Below are 18842 nucleotides of genomic sequence, written 5' to 3' on the forward strand. Positions count from 1 at the left end.
CTCTCTCTCTCAACATCAAGAAGACTAAAGTGTTCTACCATCCTGCTACAGGCCATTAATGTGCCCCCCCCCCCACCACACACACACACACACACACACACACACACACACACACACACACACACACACACACAAATTACCATCAAAGGAAAGACCTTGTAGGTAGCCAAGCACTTCCCTTACCTCGATAGCCATCTCACTCAGAGTGAACATTGATGAGGAGATTCAGCACAGGATCCAGTGTGCAAGTGCCTCCTTCAGGAAATTGCTGTAGGATGTCTTTATTAACCAGAATCTCTGGAAAGACACCAAGATCCAGGTGTCTTTCCAGAGCCGTCATCAAAGCAGTCATCATCCCCACTCTGGTCTCCAGATGTGAAGCATGCTCATGCTTCCACTACCATCGTCATCTCAAGACCCTGGAGAAGTATCACCAACAATGACTCCCAAAAAACCTCCACGTCAAATGGGAAGATTGCTGAACAAATGCCAACATCCTTGCTAAATCCAATGTTACTAGCACTAAGTTGGTGATCTTCAACCACCAACTTCGCTGGACTGGATACTGTTTGCAGATGTCTCTCCACCTGACTCTAACTCCCAAGTACTCTACTTCCAACTTAGTTGGGGCCTTTTGCAGTGGCCAGAGGAAATGTACAAGGACTCATTGAAGGCTTACCTCAAGAAAACAGATGCTGACATCAAAAGTTGGGAGAAGCTGGCTGCTGTGTACTCTCACATTGCTTTGTCCTTCTTCCATAAAGTTTTCTGTTGTTTTAGCTGGCTGACATTTGTTTCCATGGATTCAGCTATTTTTCTTCCATGTTAAAGAGTGTGACAACTACATCAGAATCTGGTGATTCAAAATTAAAATATCTTATTCCTTAAAAGGTGTTACGGTCACCAAAAGACTTCAAGAAAATGCTTCCAAGGAAAAAGTTTTTTCCTTGGAAAAAGTTTTTTCAGGTATCCTAATCAAGGACTATGGTTAGATACTTTTACACATGCAATATTGTACCTTGTCCTACTGAAACTTTGTAGCTGGTAGCTACAATAAGTAAAAGTATATGATTATGCTTAGATTTTCAGCTATTGCACACTTCTTTTTTTCTGAGTTTATCTTTTTGTCTTAATAAAGTGAGGTTCAGATGTGTGACAAAATTCTTGCCCTTATTAAAGTGTGCCCTGAAGTAGATATTGGAGACAGACAGCTAAAAATATGCTCTGGAACATAAAGCTTTAATTAAGATCATTCCCCGCTTGTTTTTGGAGGAATAACATACCAATGGGATGCACATTTTATGTACTACCTCCACACAAAAAAATCTGCAAATTGCAGGATATTGGCAAAGAAAATTAAAGTGACTGGGTGGAGATCTGCAACAATGCCCTTAAAGAAATTCCTACAGATACCATGGACTGAAAATCCTGGTTTGCACCTTGAAAAGAATGATTTGTCATGATCTGATAACAGTAAATGACATGCAGTACAGCTGTGCAGAAAGCTAAACACAGCCATCTCCTGACAAAATTGATAGAAGCAACTATGAGGAATGGCGATGCGCTGAAAGTATTGTGAGTGCACTAAAAGCTGCCAAGATACTCCATGCAGTGCAGTGCAGCTTAACATGCTATAGTACACAGAGCATTAGAATCAGGGAGCCAGATCCTCATATCACTTACACTGATGTAAACCCTGATGTCAGGGAGCTGCATGAAGTGTTGGTCAGAACACATTTGCATCCATGGAATTAAATTTATCTTTTAAAAGATGCCCAGCATTACATGCTATCAAATGCTCATCATCTATACTGCTGCAAACAAAATCATTCAAAATGTAAGTCTGCATACAGAATCATGTTCTCACAATATTTTGCTATGTTCTTGTTATCCGCAAAATCTCAAGAGATGAAAGAATGGTTTAGTTTCTGTGATACAAAATCACACGTGAGATGTACCAGTACTCATTCCATTGAGGTATGTAATTAAAACCTCTTTCAGATCTCCTGCTACATTTCCCACTCTAGGAGGGTGACAAAAAAAAGAAAGCATTTCTTTTAAAAGGAAAACAAGGGGAGCGTTTTACTAATTATGCCCCAGTTATCCTGTGAAAATGATACAGAATGTTCATTTGTATCCTCAAAACTCCTCCCTATACCTCTCTCTGTCCCTCTCTATGTAGAGCTTTGGCCTAGAAATGTTCCTTATCATTCCTGTCTGGAATCTTGGTAAAAATTTACATGAATAAATGGGTGCTTTTATAGACCCACAAAGTTGAAAATGCACATATGCCAACTAGAACATGCTAAATGGTTGCACATTTAAGTATCTAGGATAAAAAGCGTAGACTGAATTTAGCTTACAAAGCAAGTGAACCTATGAAAGAAGAAGATAGTACGTATGAAGATACCTCGATCCATACTTGCACACATTAATCAGGAAATGGAAGAACACTTGCTTTGACGACTATTTGTTTACGTCATTCGTCCCTTTTTTCAAAGTACAAGGCAACCTTCAGTTTGTGAAACTACGGTCATTAGTTATGCATTTCTCAAGCACTAAATGGAAGTTCATTGAACTGTCAAGCTTTTAGAAGATAATTCAAAAAATATGGAGGAAAAATTAATGCATAGAGTTAGAGGGGAAAAAAGTATCCTAACATCTACAAAAATACTTGGAGCACTGTTTCACCTGAAGCATATGTTACCAGTAAGCTATGAATGAACCATTTGCCTTCACTGATATCTTGGTTAAATATTAATCCCTTTTTGCTGCTGGGTTCAATGAATTAGGACAACCCTTTAAAGAAAACTCAGTCATCTCACCTTTGATGCCAGAGCTTGTAAATCAGGATCCATCACCACGGGAAACTGACAGAAATTTTTCAGAGATGATACATAACTGCCAAGTCTCTGTGATGTAATGCCCACGTTATGAACTTCCCACCACTAAATGTGTTTTTCTCCAAGAGCTATTTTACTTTTTTTTGTAAAGGACTAGGGCCAAAAAAGGATGTACTATTTAGGTACTAAAAGTGGAGATGATGCTAAATGATAAGTATTAAATGACCCATCCTGAAATCAGCTTAGTATTTCTCTGATACACTTTATAAGCTATTAAACCAATAGCTAGAAAAATACTGTGTATGATTTCTACAAGGAAAGAGATGTACATAGAATGATAGAAAAATAGGGCACGAAGAGACAGCATTAGGTCATCTAGTCAAGCCCCTTGCTCAAGGCAGAATACATGCACTAAACGATGTGCATTTTAAAGTCTACAGGATGGTGAAAATACTTGCTAATTGGTCTTTAAATCAAATCCTTAAAAATAAAGGCATTTTAATTGTTCATGCAAATAAAATATCTGAAGAATTTAGCTTGGTTTTTGGTCACTCAATCATTCATGAACCAGTTCTCATTTTAATATAAAATATTTGCAAATATTCCCCAAAAAGCATGAATAAATGGTTCTTAGGATATTTTATATTCTTGAGCAGTTCTTATCAACTAAATCATTTAGGTGATTGCCCAAAATGTATTATTTTGATTGATTTAAATGTTTTTAAGGCATATTCATAGTTCATAGTTTCATAGTTTCAGGGTCGGAAGGGACCTAATAGATCTTCTAGCCCGACCCCCCGCCAGGGCGGGAGAACAACCCAAAAAACACAAACAAAACCACTCACCCTAAAAACAAAAACGGGACTCAAATGAGTCCAGCCAGGTAAGTATCCAGCCTCTTCTTAAAGATCCCCAGGGTAGGGGCCAGCACCACCTCCCTTGGAAGTTGGTTCCAGCTCCTAGCCGCCCTGACTGTGAAGTAGTTTTTTCGGATGTCCAATCTGTACCTCCTCTCCATCAACTTGTGCCCATTATTCCTTGTTATGCCAGCAGGGGCTAGGGGAACCGATAGCATGGTTCTGCTATGAGAAATGACTCTGTAAAAATGTCATAATGAAATTTCATGGATCCCCAATAATTTTCATACTAAAAAGCACTTAATTTACAAATAAAGAAGGGAAATATTTATCAGACCACACTGAAAATTCTCGCTTGCTCATATATCATCTTTAGAAATAAGGTTTCTACAGACCAAATTATGTCTTCAGTGAAACCTGAGCAACACATGCTTTGTCATCTCAAGACAAAAATCAAATAAAACAAAGTTTTTCAATTGTGACTGACATAGGAGAAGTAAGAGTCATGCAAAAGAATTACAAACCTTGATGGCAGTGGGGTCCTTCACACAAATTAAATCCACTCATCTGAGTTCAACAGAAGATGTCAAACCAACATCTCCTCAGCAAAAATGGAGTTAAGCTCTTTATTCAATTAGCTGTGCCATTTTAAGGAAATGTACATTTGTTTCTAAAACTATATTACCTTCATTGTATCCAACCAATATTCTTCAAAATGTGAAAATGCACAATTTCAAGCTATAAGCTAATGGTTGCCCATAGGCATAATGATGCAGCCAGGTGCTGGGAAGAGTTGCCATGCAAAGGGGCAGTAGCACCATCTGGTTGCTAGTCTGCCACTGGCATGATTGTGCAGCTGCAGTAGCCAAAATTTATTCCAACCCCCACCAAGTCAGTGCCCAGGGTGGCTGCCCCGATCCTCCCACCCTAGTTACACCACTGTGACTGTCTAACTTCTATTCAGGAGAGATTCTTCTCTTTTGCCTAGAAAAAGAGCACCCCCAGATAAACCCAATATAATTTTGGTTTCACTCTGCTCATTTTGGGTGCAAGTTTAAAAGCGTTTTAGTTCCTTCTGGGCCAACTCATGTTAACAAGTATCAGGCCAGATCAAGTATTTTCTAAAACTAGAGGAAATTTCCTCGAAGGAGAGGTTGTAATAATGAAATGGTAACAGGCCCTTGTCAGAGTATTATTTTCTCAAATTTTATCTTAACTATTGTTAAGGGTTCACTTCAAAGAGGTTTTAAGGACAGTGAGAGAGCTTCTGATTTGATTTGTACCAGTAATAATCTGAAGTAACACATGGAAAATCAGTTGAGCTGCTCTAGACTGACAACAGTGTTGCTGAGTTTAGAGAATGGTCCTTTAATTTACTTGTTACTAACCAAATAAAACCAATAATTACTAACCAGTAATTTAGGAAGAAATGAATTAGCAGAGCACTTTAGGCCTAATTTCACACTGCCTGATTTCTTATCTAGCCATTAATACAAGGATAAAATACCCTCTGATTTAGTAAATTCCATGTAAATAAAAAATCAACATTTACATGGTGGTGGTTAAAGACCTCAGTTCAGCAAAGCACTCATATACCACTGAACTTCAACTATAGTTAAACTGACCCTAGCAGACAGGGTGTATTCAGGATGTAGATGTATATAGTTTCTCTGCCTACTAATCCCTGCTGCTCCCAACTGGAAAGAACCTCCAGGATCATAAAGTCCAATAGCTACTACTGCAATGAGACCATACAATCCATTTAATTTATCAATGCCTATCTTAAAAATTAGTCAGGTTTTGTCACTGATACTCCTTATGGGAATCTTTTTCAGAGTAAATTTCTTTGGAATGTGGGAAATCTTCAAATTTCCAGTCTAAATTTAAATCAGAGCCAGTTTATTCCCATTTGTGTTTTTGTCAACATTGTCCTTTAACTATGTTATTTTTGTACAGCAGTATCAATGACTAGCAAATAGCCCATCAAGAATGACCGAGGGGGGGGGGGCAGGAGGGGAGCAGCACTCCCCCCCGCCCCACACCGCCACCACCATGTGTCTGGCCCTGTTCCACTCCCCCCGCTGTACCCCCTCTGCCGCTCTATATCTGGCCCCGCATTCCCCCATGCCGCTCTGCATCACCTCCCACCCCCACCGCTCCATCTCCCACCACGCACCACCCTTCCTCCCCCCGCCTGCTCCTCGTCCAACCCCGCACCGTGCCTCCCTCCCCCCACCCGCTTGGCCTGCTCCGCATGGCCTGCATCTGCCTGCCTCCCTTCCCCTCCCCGTTCCCCTCCCTCACTACCTGGCCACCACCTTCCCCTCCCTGCTGGTTGTTCTGGGGGGCATCAGGGCTGGGTGGCAGGAGACACTGCCACTGTGACCCCTCCCCCCCTTCGCCCTCAGGCACAGAAGTGTGGGGAAGCCCCACTGCTCAGGCGGTTGGGGCATGTTCGCTGCCACCACAAACTGCCCCAGCAGCAGCTCAAACTTGGGCCTGCACAGCCCTGGCCCATGCAGCCAATTGCCACCTGCCCTCTCGGCAGTGCATGAGCAGTTTGCCAGAAGCGTTATGGGCAGACAGACACACTATGCCCTTTATAGATAAATATTTCTGTATCTTATTAAAATATTGTTTTTAAATACAATACAAAAATCATAAAAAAATATTAACTGCAGGTGTAAAACCAAATGATCACAAATAATAAGCAATAAAAGGGAAAGAAAAGAGACGCATGCAATGAGCAACAATTTAACTACCAAAATATTCCAAGAATTCCCTCCAGATTGCACGCAGACAAGGTTCCTTGGGTGAATTTGATATCTTTTATTAGACCAACCCAAATGGTTGGAGAATAGTTATTAAGCAAGCTTTCGGGTTCAAAAACCCTTTGTCAGGCTAAGGAAGCTGCAGCGGTTGCTCCAGATTGCACCAAACTTTTCAAACCAGTTAAGCCTGCTAAACCTGACTCTTCATAGATACCAGCTATTGCCATTGTCTTTCTGTATTGTCCTGGACCTGGACAATTCTGCAAGTTGCTAATAAGTCCTGCGGTAAGAATGCAATCTGGGACGGATTCAGTTTGAATTCTTTGGGAATATAACTACAAACACATATATTTGCCAAAGGTATCAGTGCTGCGTTCAAAACCACATTGACTCTAGTTGTAATTTCTTTCCAAAAAAGAAAAAAAATGGTAAGAATGCATGACCAAAGCATGTGACTAAGCATTGCCAGCAATGCATCACATCTCCAACATGTATCTACTGGAACTATACTTATTTTTTTTTAAATTCAGAGGGAGCCCAGTGCAGACAAAGACAGATATTTTCTTGTATAAAACTAAGACCAATTGTTGATTACCATTATTGTGAACTGCTGATTTCCAGTGAAATTCTGTCATCTGGATGCCTCAGTCTCCATTCCATTCCAGTCTTAAATAGTCTGTATCAAGCCTGCTATGTGCAATTACAGAGTGATAGCACAGAATGGGAAGGAGAAGCACATAAGGCAAAAAATAATGTCTTCTGGAATATTTGCTATACCTAAAGCTTTAGATACAAACTGATTTTTTAATATTTGATGCAACCACATATGTTGTCATTCAACTGCTTCTGAAAGGTCAAATTCCTCACATAACTCAGAAAAGAGTTTAACAATTTCCTACTAGAAACTGTTCGACATGCACAATACTCTTATCCATCCAGTTTTTCCACCTCAGTTTGTAGGACCCATACTTCAACAAGAAATTGCCCTAAATAGAGACCTCTTGATGCAACAAAGGATGAAACTTCAATAAGTTTGCCAATTTTTTCCCAAGCTTATAGGGCTTCAAAAATTGTAGGGATTACAGAGTTATGTACTTCATAGACATTAGGACTGGAAGGGACCTCAGAAGATCATTGAGTCCAGCCCCCTGCCCCAGGGGCAGGAATTCAGCTGGGGTCAAAGGATCCCAGCAAGATAAATATCCAAATGTCTCTTAAAGGAGTCCAGAGTAGGTGCTTGCACCACCTCTGGCGGCAGTCTGTTCCAGGCCTTGGGGGCTCGGACAGTAAAGAAGTTCTTCCTTATGTCCAGCCTGAAATGGTCTTGGGGAAGTTTGTGAGCATTTGACGTTGTCATCCCTTGGGGCACTCTGGTGAATAAGCATTCCCCCAGATCCTGATATACACCACTTATATACTTATAGACAGCCACCAGGTTCCCCCTGAGCTACTTTTTCAGGCTGAAGAGTCCCGTAGCTCTCAGCCTCTCATTATAAGGCCTATTCTCCTGCCCTTTGATAATGCATGTGGATCTCCTCTGGACTCAAGCTTTTCCACATCCTTTTTTAAATTGTGGAGCCCAGAATTGGATCCAGTACTCCAGCTGCGGCCTCACCAAGGCCGAATACAGTGGGAGGATAACATCCTGGGATTTGCTTGAGAAGCAATTATGAATGCAAACCAGAGTTTTGCTCGCTTTACCAGCTGCAACATCACACTGGTGGCTCATATTCATTTTGTGGTCAGTCATGACCCCCAAGTCCCTTTCAGCCATGGTGCTAGCAAGTGTAGTACTGCTGAGCCTATAAGCATGCTGCGGCTTTTTCTTTCCAAGGTGGAGTAACTTGCATTTTTCGGTGTTGAACACCATCAGGTTTTCTGCTGCCCATTTTATGAGCCTGTCATGGTTGGCCTGGATCACCGTCCTGTCCTTGGGTGTGGATGCTTTACCCCAAAGTTTGGTGTCATTGGCAAACTTGGCCAGTCCACTTCTGATACCAATGTCCACATCATTAATGAAGATGTTAAAGAGTATAGGCCCAAGGACAGAACCTTGGGAGACCCCACTGGTCACGGCACACCATGAGGATTGACTTCCATCAGTTACCACTCTCTGGGTCCGACCTCAGAGCCAGTTCCCCAGCCAGTGGACTGTGATGTAGCCAAGGCCACAGTTGGCCAGTTTTTCTATAAGATAGCTGATAATGGAAGGGGAAACATATTTGCCTGTTCAATTTCCACCCATATGGGAGAGTTATCTGTTATATCAGCCATCCAAGACATATCCTGACTTACTAAGGAGGTATTGTGATATTTTTGAAGGTTTGGAAGATAAAATCCACCCATTTCAAATCAGTAGTCACACCTTTTCCGGAGAAAGTTAAGCTTTTATCCTCCCCCTATAGAAATCTGTTGAACTATCAGAAGATTTCAGCTAAATAAGATTGGGGGATTACAACAGGTAGGTTAAATAATAGGTAAATTAGGCAAGATAAGGCATTCATTTTTTAAATATTAACACACCCCCACAAGGATATTACCAAAATGCTGTATTTCTGCAGCCCTGTAATACAATATGGAGAAGATTCTGGAAGTTGTGGCAGACAATAACATTAATAGTCTTGGATATTTAAAAATCTATATAAGTTATGTGTTCTGAAAGATTGTGCTCTTTATATGTACCTTATAGACTAACCAAATAATATACATCTACTCTGCCTTCTGTTCAACTTCAAACTGACACAGCTAATTACCTCTCGGCTCATGGATAGCACCATGCTCAGGCAAAAAAACCAACTGTAATCAATTGAACCAAGAAACTTGCTCAAGTGCATTCATGTATCTTTTTTCTGACCAAATGCAAACAAATGATTATCATACCTGTGGGACTCCAGCTGACTAACTTCCTTCATTTATCCACAAACTGGACTGTGTTAATAAGTATGATTCTTATCCCCTTACCTGAATTAGCTTTTGTGACTCCTTTTTTCCTATGCATTTTTTGCTTGTATGCTTCTCCTAACACTGTCCCTTTCCCCTACTCTCTCGCTCCTCTCCCTCTCCCTCCCCCCTCTTTCATTATGTATGTACGTATGTATGTACATACACACATATACATACGACATGGACACGAGTTCCTGAAGGGTTGTGCTATATATAGCACATGTATGGCTAGGATGCTTGTTTTCAGTTTGTGTTTGATATTCAGACCCAGTGCAGGGAGTGTTTAGGTGGTAGCTTGAGGGTTTATTCTTTTGTCATAGTAACCCAAACCATTTCCTGTGTGATGGCATTCTAGTGGTTTAGGTGGGATTGTGAGGTGTGGTTTAGAAGTCTCATTGGTGCCCAAGTGGCACATGACTTCCTTAAGCCATGGAAGGAGTCAGGCTCAAAGCACTGACCAAGCCAGAGGGCCCAGAGCCGTAAGGTAGACATGGACTAGGGAACCCAGAATTGCCTTAGAAATGGAGGAACTAGGGCCAAGGGCCCAAAGCCCATGAGAAGTGTAACCATTGCCCAGGAGGGGCAGGGGTGAGAATCTGGTCCAGGGGCCCAAAGCCCAGAGAAGCAGGAACCAAAGGCCAAGAGAGGCAAGACTAGGGCCAGGAACTCAAAGCTTCAAGGAGCAAGAGCCCGGCCCAGGGACAAGAAGAGCTGGAAAGGACAAGACAGTCGCTGGAGTCCAGAAGCCAAGTCCAGCAGGAGAAAAGAGGCAGAAGCCAAAGAGGCTGATGCCCCAACAAGGGAAATAAAGACTTAAAACAACCTGATAAGGGACTGGGGCCAACTACCCCTGAGATGACTAAATGGTAACACCTGCAAGACATAGGCATGGCTGGAAGGGAGATTGGAGGCCATAAGGCAATGGGTGCCCTGGGACACATATCGGCTGGAAGGGCCCATCTAGCGAAGGATTTGATTTGTGCTAGCAGGGTCTGGAAGGTCAGATTTAGGTAACAGGGTTGCTAGCAAAGCTAGGATTAAAGCCTGCTCTAGGACTCTTGGGCAGCTTCCCTTTAAATAAAAAAATCAACCACTAAATCAAGGCGTGGCAGGAAGTATAAAGGGAGGGTAGCTAGAGCTAGTGCGGGGCATAGCCTTTGAGCCACCCGGGGGTGTCATGGCTGCTCCTTGGGGCCCAGTCTGGTGTGACCTACCTTTGGTAAGCCCATATCCCATTTTGTGCTATTTACTCACATTTCTTTAATGTCATAGATTCATAGATGTTTGGGTCAGAAGGGACCTCAGTAGATCAGAGTCTGTCCCCCTGCCCTGGGCAAGAAAGAGTGCTGGAATTAGATGACCCCAGCCACATGCATGTCTAGTCTCCTCTTAAAGACCCACAAGGTAGGGGAGAGCACCACCTCCCTTGGAAGTCCATTCCAGATTCTGGCAACTCTTACCCTAAAGAAGTTCTTCCTGATGTCTAACCTAAATCTGCTCTCTATCAGTTTGTAGCCATCATTCCTAGTTATTCCAAGGGGTGCCCTGGTAAACAGAGCATCTCCTATTCTTTTCTCCTATTTCTTTTCCTTCAAAAGCATTTCAAGTATAGGCTTAAAGGTTTTTTCTGGATAGGAATGGAAATACTTCTTTCTTTATAATTAAGTATACGCATGAGCATTTTGCTGATTCAGGTCTGACAAGGCAGATTTTCAAAGCCACAAATGGTAGGTAGGTACTTAACCTCCAGTGGCTTTCAAAAGGAGACAAGACAAAAGTCTTGTAACAAGCTTGCAGTACTTTGATTAATCTAGTTAGGGTAAATCAGTGCAAATCCCTGTGCTGACATGCTTCTCTCTGTTTGAAACTGGTTATCAGTTTAGGTTGCCTTTTTAAATCTGTGTGCATGTGTGTTTGTGTATATTTACAAAGGCAACCCAAAACAATAACTGGGTTCTATATAAAACCATATATCAGTTGTTTTCAGTAACTAAAAACCAAGTTGTACCAATTTAATTACTCCAATTTAAAATCACACCTTTAGTTACACTGATACAAATCTGCATGGAAGCCAAAGCATAGAATACGGGCTGTGTAACTTCTAAGCCTGTGGGAAAGATGTGCCCAGGGACCAGCAGGAGCCTCACCATTCAGCTCACAGGCCACCACGTTGTGTTGACACTCCCCCCCACCCAGACCCCATTGCCCTGTACACTCAAATGAGCATCCCACCCTTCCAGCACTAAACCAGGTACCCAACCTCCTGCTTCACTGTGTGAGCACAAAAGTGCAATCCCTCCCACACTTCCGCTGCAAGTTGCAGATGGGTAATGACAATTCCCCCTTCCCACAACATGTAGGTGCATAAGATCATTCCACCTTCTGCTACAACACGTCTTCAAAAACACCCTATACAGGGTGCCCCCCTACTGCTGCACCCCATAGGCATGATCCCCTGTGTGTGGCAGTGTGCCCTCTCAGCATGTGACCCCAAGCTCACACTCAGCTCCTCATGCCACTTGCCACACTACCATGTCCCCTTAGGCAGAGGCAGGAAGCAGCAGTCAAAGGAGGTAGGAGGAGCTCAGAGATTCTGGATGCTGTTATAGCAGAGCGATGCAGGAAGGGGTGATCAGACAGGAGCCCAGGGACCACAACTTAACCCCTCATGGGCAACAAGTCGCCAATAGGCCACCAGTTGGACAGACCTGATTTACATTGTATTTAAAATGATGGAACAAAATAAAGGATCAGAATGTCAAAAGCAAGTGACCAGGTGTAATTACTGGGTCTGTAATTAACCTTTATCTCTTCTACACCTCCCAGCTAATTCTGCCCTTACAAAACCACACATGCTGCAGATATGTACCTGAGCTGTTTCAAAGAGCATGTGTCAAAACTACATTAAAAATAGGGTCCTTGTGGATGAAAAAATAACTGCTTCTTCCCATCCAACTGATAAAGCAGCACCAAAATACTCAGCCTGTAACAGAATTAATCTTTACTGTTATTTGAAATTCCAACAACAACAGTTTCCAATGTTGGACACCTTTAAAAATTTCATACTTATTGATTGCTTAAGTCCCTGAACAGGAAGAAGAAAATGTGTGTGTGTGTGTGTGTGTGTGTGTGGAGACAGAACACCACTAGAGAAGGTAATTAATAATGCAAGCAAGATCATCTTGCTATAGAAAGTGCTCTAGAACTATTCCCTTTTAGACAAAATTAATGACTTGGTTCAAGCATATTCAGTCTAACAATTAATCAGCAGAAGCTCTATGAAAGACTGTCAAAAGAAACGGTGGAGGTGAAATGCTCTAGGGATTTACCATACTCTGAAGTCCTACAGAGCAAGGGACCTGGCATACCAATCACAAACCTCCACTCAAAGCCAGGAGGTTCTAAGACTTTGAATGTGAAGTCTTATATTTTTATTATGAAAGTACAGTATATTAAATAATGTAGCTGGTTCCTAGCTGCTACAAAGACATAGTTAATGTATGATTATGAACATGTTATTTAGATTTATGTTAACAACAAGGCTGGTCTAATATTGCTATATAATCACAATTATTCAGCTGGAGCTGACTTGTACAAGGAGTTATTTTTCATGGCATTATTAGTTTTCACATGCAAAATTTGTGGCTGGTTATATCAGAGTGATAAACTTGAGTAGAGAGGTTAGCCGCATGGGTACCCTACTGTTCTACTGCAGTGAGCCCACAAAGCTGACTGAAGTGAAGGCAAAAAGTTAGTCCAGTGTCCATGATGCATTCATGCTGCTTCTCCGAAATCCTCTTTATATAAAAGGCCTAAGACCAACGAACTTAAGGTGAAAGACACACTGACTTTACCTGGAGCATCTGGCTCTTTGTAAGCAAAGCAGACAAGAATCTCTTCATAGCCTGATGCAAAGGAAAATAATATAAAGTCCAAGTTTGTTGGTGTTCATGTATGGATTTTGACTGCACTACTGAGGTGTCATTTTTCTTTTAATCTCAAGTGAAGAAAAAACAAAGTTAAGTGTTGTATGAAACAAAGGTACAAGGTAGGGTTACCTTAAACTTTAGTGCAAACTTTGTGAGGTTCATGCAACATAACTATTTTTCCAAGTAGTCACAGACACTACAAGTTTTCCCTTCTAGTCAAGATTCTTAGCTACTATAACTCAATGTAGCAGCACTGATATTAAAAGTAATTGAAACAAGCTGGGAATCTGTCCTAGATGTCTTTTATTTGAAAGAGAGTATTGCCTAGGAGAGATACTCCTACATGCAAACCAGTTGTTCTCAGCCTTTTTAGACTCTGTGAACCCTAATGAGACTCAAGGCACCTCCTTGGAAACTACCAGCTCCTTGTTTTCACTAATTTTTTGACTACAGAAAAACATTGGAGAAATTTTTTGGTAACAATGAACTCAGATGACAGCAGGGCAGAATAGTTTTAACACTGTGGATTCCCATTTGAAATTTCTGGTTTTATCTTGAGAATACCTAACAGTGGTACCTAACAGCGCTAACATTGCATGGCACACTGTGACATCCTTGAAAGGATCTCAATGCACCTGGTTGAGAATCACTGCTCTAACTGTTCATTTGCCCCTCTTCTTAACATTATGCATTATACGCTATATATTGTTAATACTATTTTTTATTATAATTATACTAACAAATATTAGCTACATCGCATATAGAACACGTGAGATTGTAAGCAGATTTTAACATTTTAAAAACAAAAGAATAAAAGCCTAAAACTTCATATTACATATAAATTACACACACACACACACACACACACACACACACACACACACACACACACATGCTCTCGTGGACACCCACACCACCCCTGCATACAGTGCTCCTCCTCTGCTGCACTGCATAGGCATGATCCCACATGCATAGCACTCTTCCCTTTGGCACATGGCCCCAAACTCACCATGTATGCATGCACACATAAGTACATATACACAAACATGTTTACTTTTGGTACAAGTAGCAATAGATAATAGTACTACAACAGCAGTTTCCGATGTTGGACACCTCAAGACCTTAAAGTGCTTCAAAGATAAAGGATAATATTTCTCTTTTTATAGGTAAGAAAATGGAAGCATAGAAAATGTAATTGATTTGTACAAGATTGCAAAGTAAGGTCACTTATCTCCAGATTGCACATCTTGCAACCAGTTCACTAGACCATACTCTCCCCTTATGTGTTATTCTGGTTTGGTGATTTAATATTTTCTTCCATTTATTTTTGAGAGTGAAACTTTCTGTATTACACAAAATAAATAAAATAACGGTGGGGGGGGAGGGAGGGGGAGGCCTTGATTCTTTTTTTTTAACAATAATCTTTAAATCTTTAAATAATCTTGGCCTCAGTATTGATGAAAAAATCTATATCAGTATTTAGTTAACTTGACCTAAGTGATCCTTTCTTAGCATCACTGCATAGATTAATGTATTGGGGCAGACAGATAAACATTTACACTGGTTTGGTTTGTTGTATTGTTAGAGCTTTCCTGGTGCCTGAAGAATTAGTTATACTGAAGTCCAGAGCAGATCCTAGATAGATGCAAGTAGAAGGCACTAATCCAACCTATTTGTATTGCGCAAGTTGCTGTTTTGGGATGAGAATGACAGGAGGTGAAGACACATCAGCAGTATAAGTTACTCTTAACTTTGAGGGATAACTTTCCCTTGGAGTGGAATCACTGACACCTGTGTAGAATTGCCTATGTGAATATTTATACCAGTGTAAGGGTGGAGCAGATGTACCTGCCATGTGTCTTTACTCTATGTCCAATCAGATGGTACAGTTCAGCCTCAATTTTCTGAAAACAAATGTAAGAGTTTTTGCCTCCTGAAAAGTTCGATTATTTACTTGAGGCTGTGTTAAAAAGGATGTTTCATCTTAAATTAACCACCTCTTATAGCTTTGCAGAGACTTTTATGGGAATATGGCCCCACAAAGCAAACAGCAGATGTTACTTTACAAAATCAGTTTGCATAAATATCACATTTTCACCCGACAGTCAATAAATGCAGTTCCTTACAGCAAGATTCTACATAAAAATGATAGAACCCATCAAAATTCTGCCAAGATGAGTGTTTCACATAACAAATATCTGATTAGAAGCTGTCACAGAATAGATTTAAGTCTCATGAGATTGCTACATCACTCCAAAAGATTTATGGTACACAGTGGTGGAAATAAAGGACTTTTAACATCCCAAGTAAGTACTTTTTATCTCCAGTTAAGCACATTTTTTGGAAGACTAGTCTATAACCATTACACCAGTACAGACTTTTTTTCATTAGTCACTGAAAATAGCAAAGAACTTCATTTAAAACAAAAAAAAAAAACAGAATCTATACTTAGAACTGTATATCCCCTTCTTTATTAGGATCACCAATGTAGATCAGTGTCAACTTTTAACAGGGTTAACCACCTGCCAGAAGACTAGAATAGAAGAAATATTATGTTAAAACAAATACAGCTACAAGCGAGAAAGAATGATGGCTTTCAAAGAAATAATAGTTGGCAATCTAAAAGTACCAACTGCAACATGGTGCTGTGGCATAACCACCTCTAAAAGTCAATTACACAGGAGAAACAGGACACACTTAAATAAAATATCAATAGCACAATAATTCTCTGGCAGCTGGTACTGTTGGCTGACTGAACCACACACAATCATTGACAATCCAAAACATCATGATGTAAAAATAGGTAACAAGAAACAGGGGCACCTCAACAGCAACAGAAGTGACAACAAAAGAAGAGGTTCATAAAGACGAATATTGATTTTAAAAAATCTCCTAAGGTTCAGATATAGTCATTATTGACAAGTATCTAATATCCAGACATCCAAATTGACATTTTTATTTTTCTGTCTCATGAAGTAGCTGTAGTATTTGCTTCCAGTTGCTATTTTGGGCTGTTTTACCGATAGTTAACTTGAAAATATGGGAGGGTTACTAACCTTTTATGACATTCTTCTTAATACACATCCAACTAAAGATCAGTTTCTTCCCTTCTCTCCTACATGTCACATCTTTAGTTCACGTATGATAAATCTCAAAAATTAGTGTTGGAATGTCAAGAACATTTGAACTCAAATTTACATAGCCATGAAGCTATTCTGTTGAGAAGAAATACTCATTTAAGTTTGTTTATATTTATTATATATATTCTTTACCCTAATTTATTTATTTGGTTAATTTACTATATTTGCTCAAATATAAGATGACCCTGAATATAAGATGCCCCCCAATAGTTAGATTCTATATATAGAAAAATTATAGATTTGCTATGATTTTCCAGTGTAGAATATAATTATTGGAGGTTTGCCTTAAATTTGCCCCCTCCAACTGCTACAGCATAGAAAATAAATCAGATGAGTCACAGGCAACCTGGTCTAACTCCAACTCATGAAGGATGCAGCCAAACTAATCATATATGACCAGGCTGAAAGAGGGGGCAACAGAGGGATTGTAGGCAAACTGTTTAGGGCCCAATTTGGTTAAGTTCACCATGCATTTAAAGCTGGTGAAGAAATAGGAATCATTGGAACTTGGGAAAGAAAGGCACAGCTTAGTTCTGGGAGTGAAAAGTAAGTCAAAAAATATTCAATGTATTGGCTCACCATGACTTTAGAAAGAGTCGCTGCGGAGAGGGACTGAGCGCAAGTGCCACTGCCACATAATTTCGTCAGATAAGCTGTATTAACCTATTCTTGTGGTAGGTTCCCAGTCGCATCTCAGTATTTTTGGCTAAGATCAAATGTAATATTTTTGGCCCTGGGGCAGGCTATCAAGTCTGGCTCTAGCCCTTTTGGTGCCAGGCTGGTATTTCTTTATGTCTGCTTTGTGTTTTTCTTTTTTTTAAGGGGCCACAAAAGAAAATAGGTTCCCATCAGCACATTTGCCCAATATGGGTCATGTGTTTTATAATCGTGTTCAGTGTTGGTTACATTTAATCAACTTCAGTTAGCTTCCATTACTGTGCACATGCTGCTTTTGACATCAGTTGAATGACAGACTGGGCATGTCTACTTGTACTATTAATGCACTGTAAGCTTACTGCTCAGTAAAATACTGTGCGGTAAGCTTTCTCTGGGAGCTTATCTACATATGTGCCCATCAAGAGCAAATTTGCTCCCAATGAAAGCAATTCAGACCAGGGCTACTAATGCCCTGCTCTGCACCACTACAGCAGGCAGGGGGAGCTCTAGGCTCCCCCAGGTGCCAGCCCCAGGCTGGCAGGGGGCACTGGAGTCATACCTGGGCTCCAGGGCAGCAGAGGGAAGTGTCCCACCTTTGGGGCAGCTGTTTCCCAGACCCACAGCATGGGGTTGGGAAAGTGTCCCCTCCCCCACAGTTGTTTCCCAGCCCTGTACCCCAGTCATCCAATCAAGGCAGGAGGCTGAGAAAGTGTTTCCCAGCCCCCTGCCCTGATTGGATGGTGGGGCAGCTGGCAGCAAGTCCTCAGTTGGGTGGGGATTCCCCACCCAGCCCAGAGATCACTGCCAGGTGCCCAACAAGAGGGATAGCTGCTGGTGAGCCCCTGGCTGTGTGGGAAAGCAGCTCCCCAGTCCCAGCAGTGCTCAGTTCCCAGCTCCCATGAAGCGCTGAAATGGGAATGGTGGGGGCAGTGCATAGTGTCCCTATCCCAGTGCTAATCAGCTCCCAGCTCCTGCAAATTAATTTTTATCTATAGAAATTTCAGCAAATTTGCTCCCTGTCAGCATCTACACAAGCGCTACTGCACAGTAACTATTCCACAGTTAATCTAGTGCCTGTATTTATACGTACCAGCTAACTGAACAGTAGACTAATTTACTGTGCAGTAGCTGCTGCATATGGTTACATGGTGACACCTTACTGCAAAGTAGATTAGTCTGTGCAGTAAAGCATCTTGTGTAGATGTGCCCACAGTATATTTACTGGGATTTCCTTGTATGCCAATGTAAGAGAAGGAACTTTTTTCCCCATGCTGTTTGAGGGAAAAACTTGTCATATATTTGAGTAAATACAGTAGATCCCATTGTGAGCAGGGAGTGAGATCAAGATTCTAAATCTCATCTCCTCCCTCCCTTCCATTTATTTATTTGATTTTTATCCCGCTCTCCCCAGAAAGGATCAGGTGTGCCAGATAAAATAATAAAAAACCGTAACACAGTACCCCAAAGAATACCTGAAACAACCCTACCTGCTAAAAGCCTGCCCAAATAAAAAGGTCTTATGCCGCTTCTGAAAGAGAGCCATGCTATCTGAAAGACAGCCAGGAATCCCCTTTACTTTGATCATCTCCTCTCCTTATGCATTCCTCTTCCTCCTGCTCTTGGTCTCTGTTGTCAATTCCATATACAGAAAAGTAGGTTACATCACAAATTTGGACTGTGATAAAGAAGAATTGTGACAGAA

General features: G+C 41.1%; 1 long non-coding RNA gene across 1 annotated transcript in view; it reads right to left on the bottom strand.

Moving 5' to 3' along the window:
* Nucleotides 1-267: 267 nt before the first annotated feature.
* Nucleotides 268-18842, bottom strand: part of LOC102383869 — a 45535-nt gene continuing 26960 nt past the window's right edge. Inside the window, exons 2-3 of the long non-coding RNA XR_324136.1 lie at nucleotides 680-853; nucleotides 268-297 (exon numbers count right to left, since the gene is read on the bottom strand). This is a non-coding gene — a long non-coding RNA (uncharacterized LOC102383869). The remainder of the gene's footprint in view (nucleotides 298-679; nucleotides 854-18842) is intronic.

Source organism: Alligator sinensis, unplaced genomic scaffold, assembly GCF_000455745.1.
Source record: "Alligator sinensis unplaced genomic scaffold, ASM45574v1 scaffold512_2, whole genome shotgun sequence".
In the NCBI taxonomy this organism is placed as follows: Eukaryota; Metazoa; Chordata; order Crocodylia; family Alligatoridae; genus Alligator; species Alligator sinensis.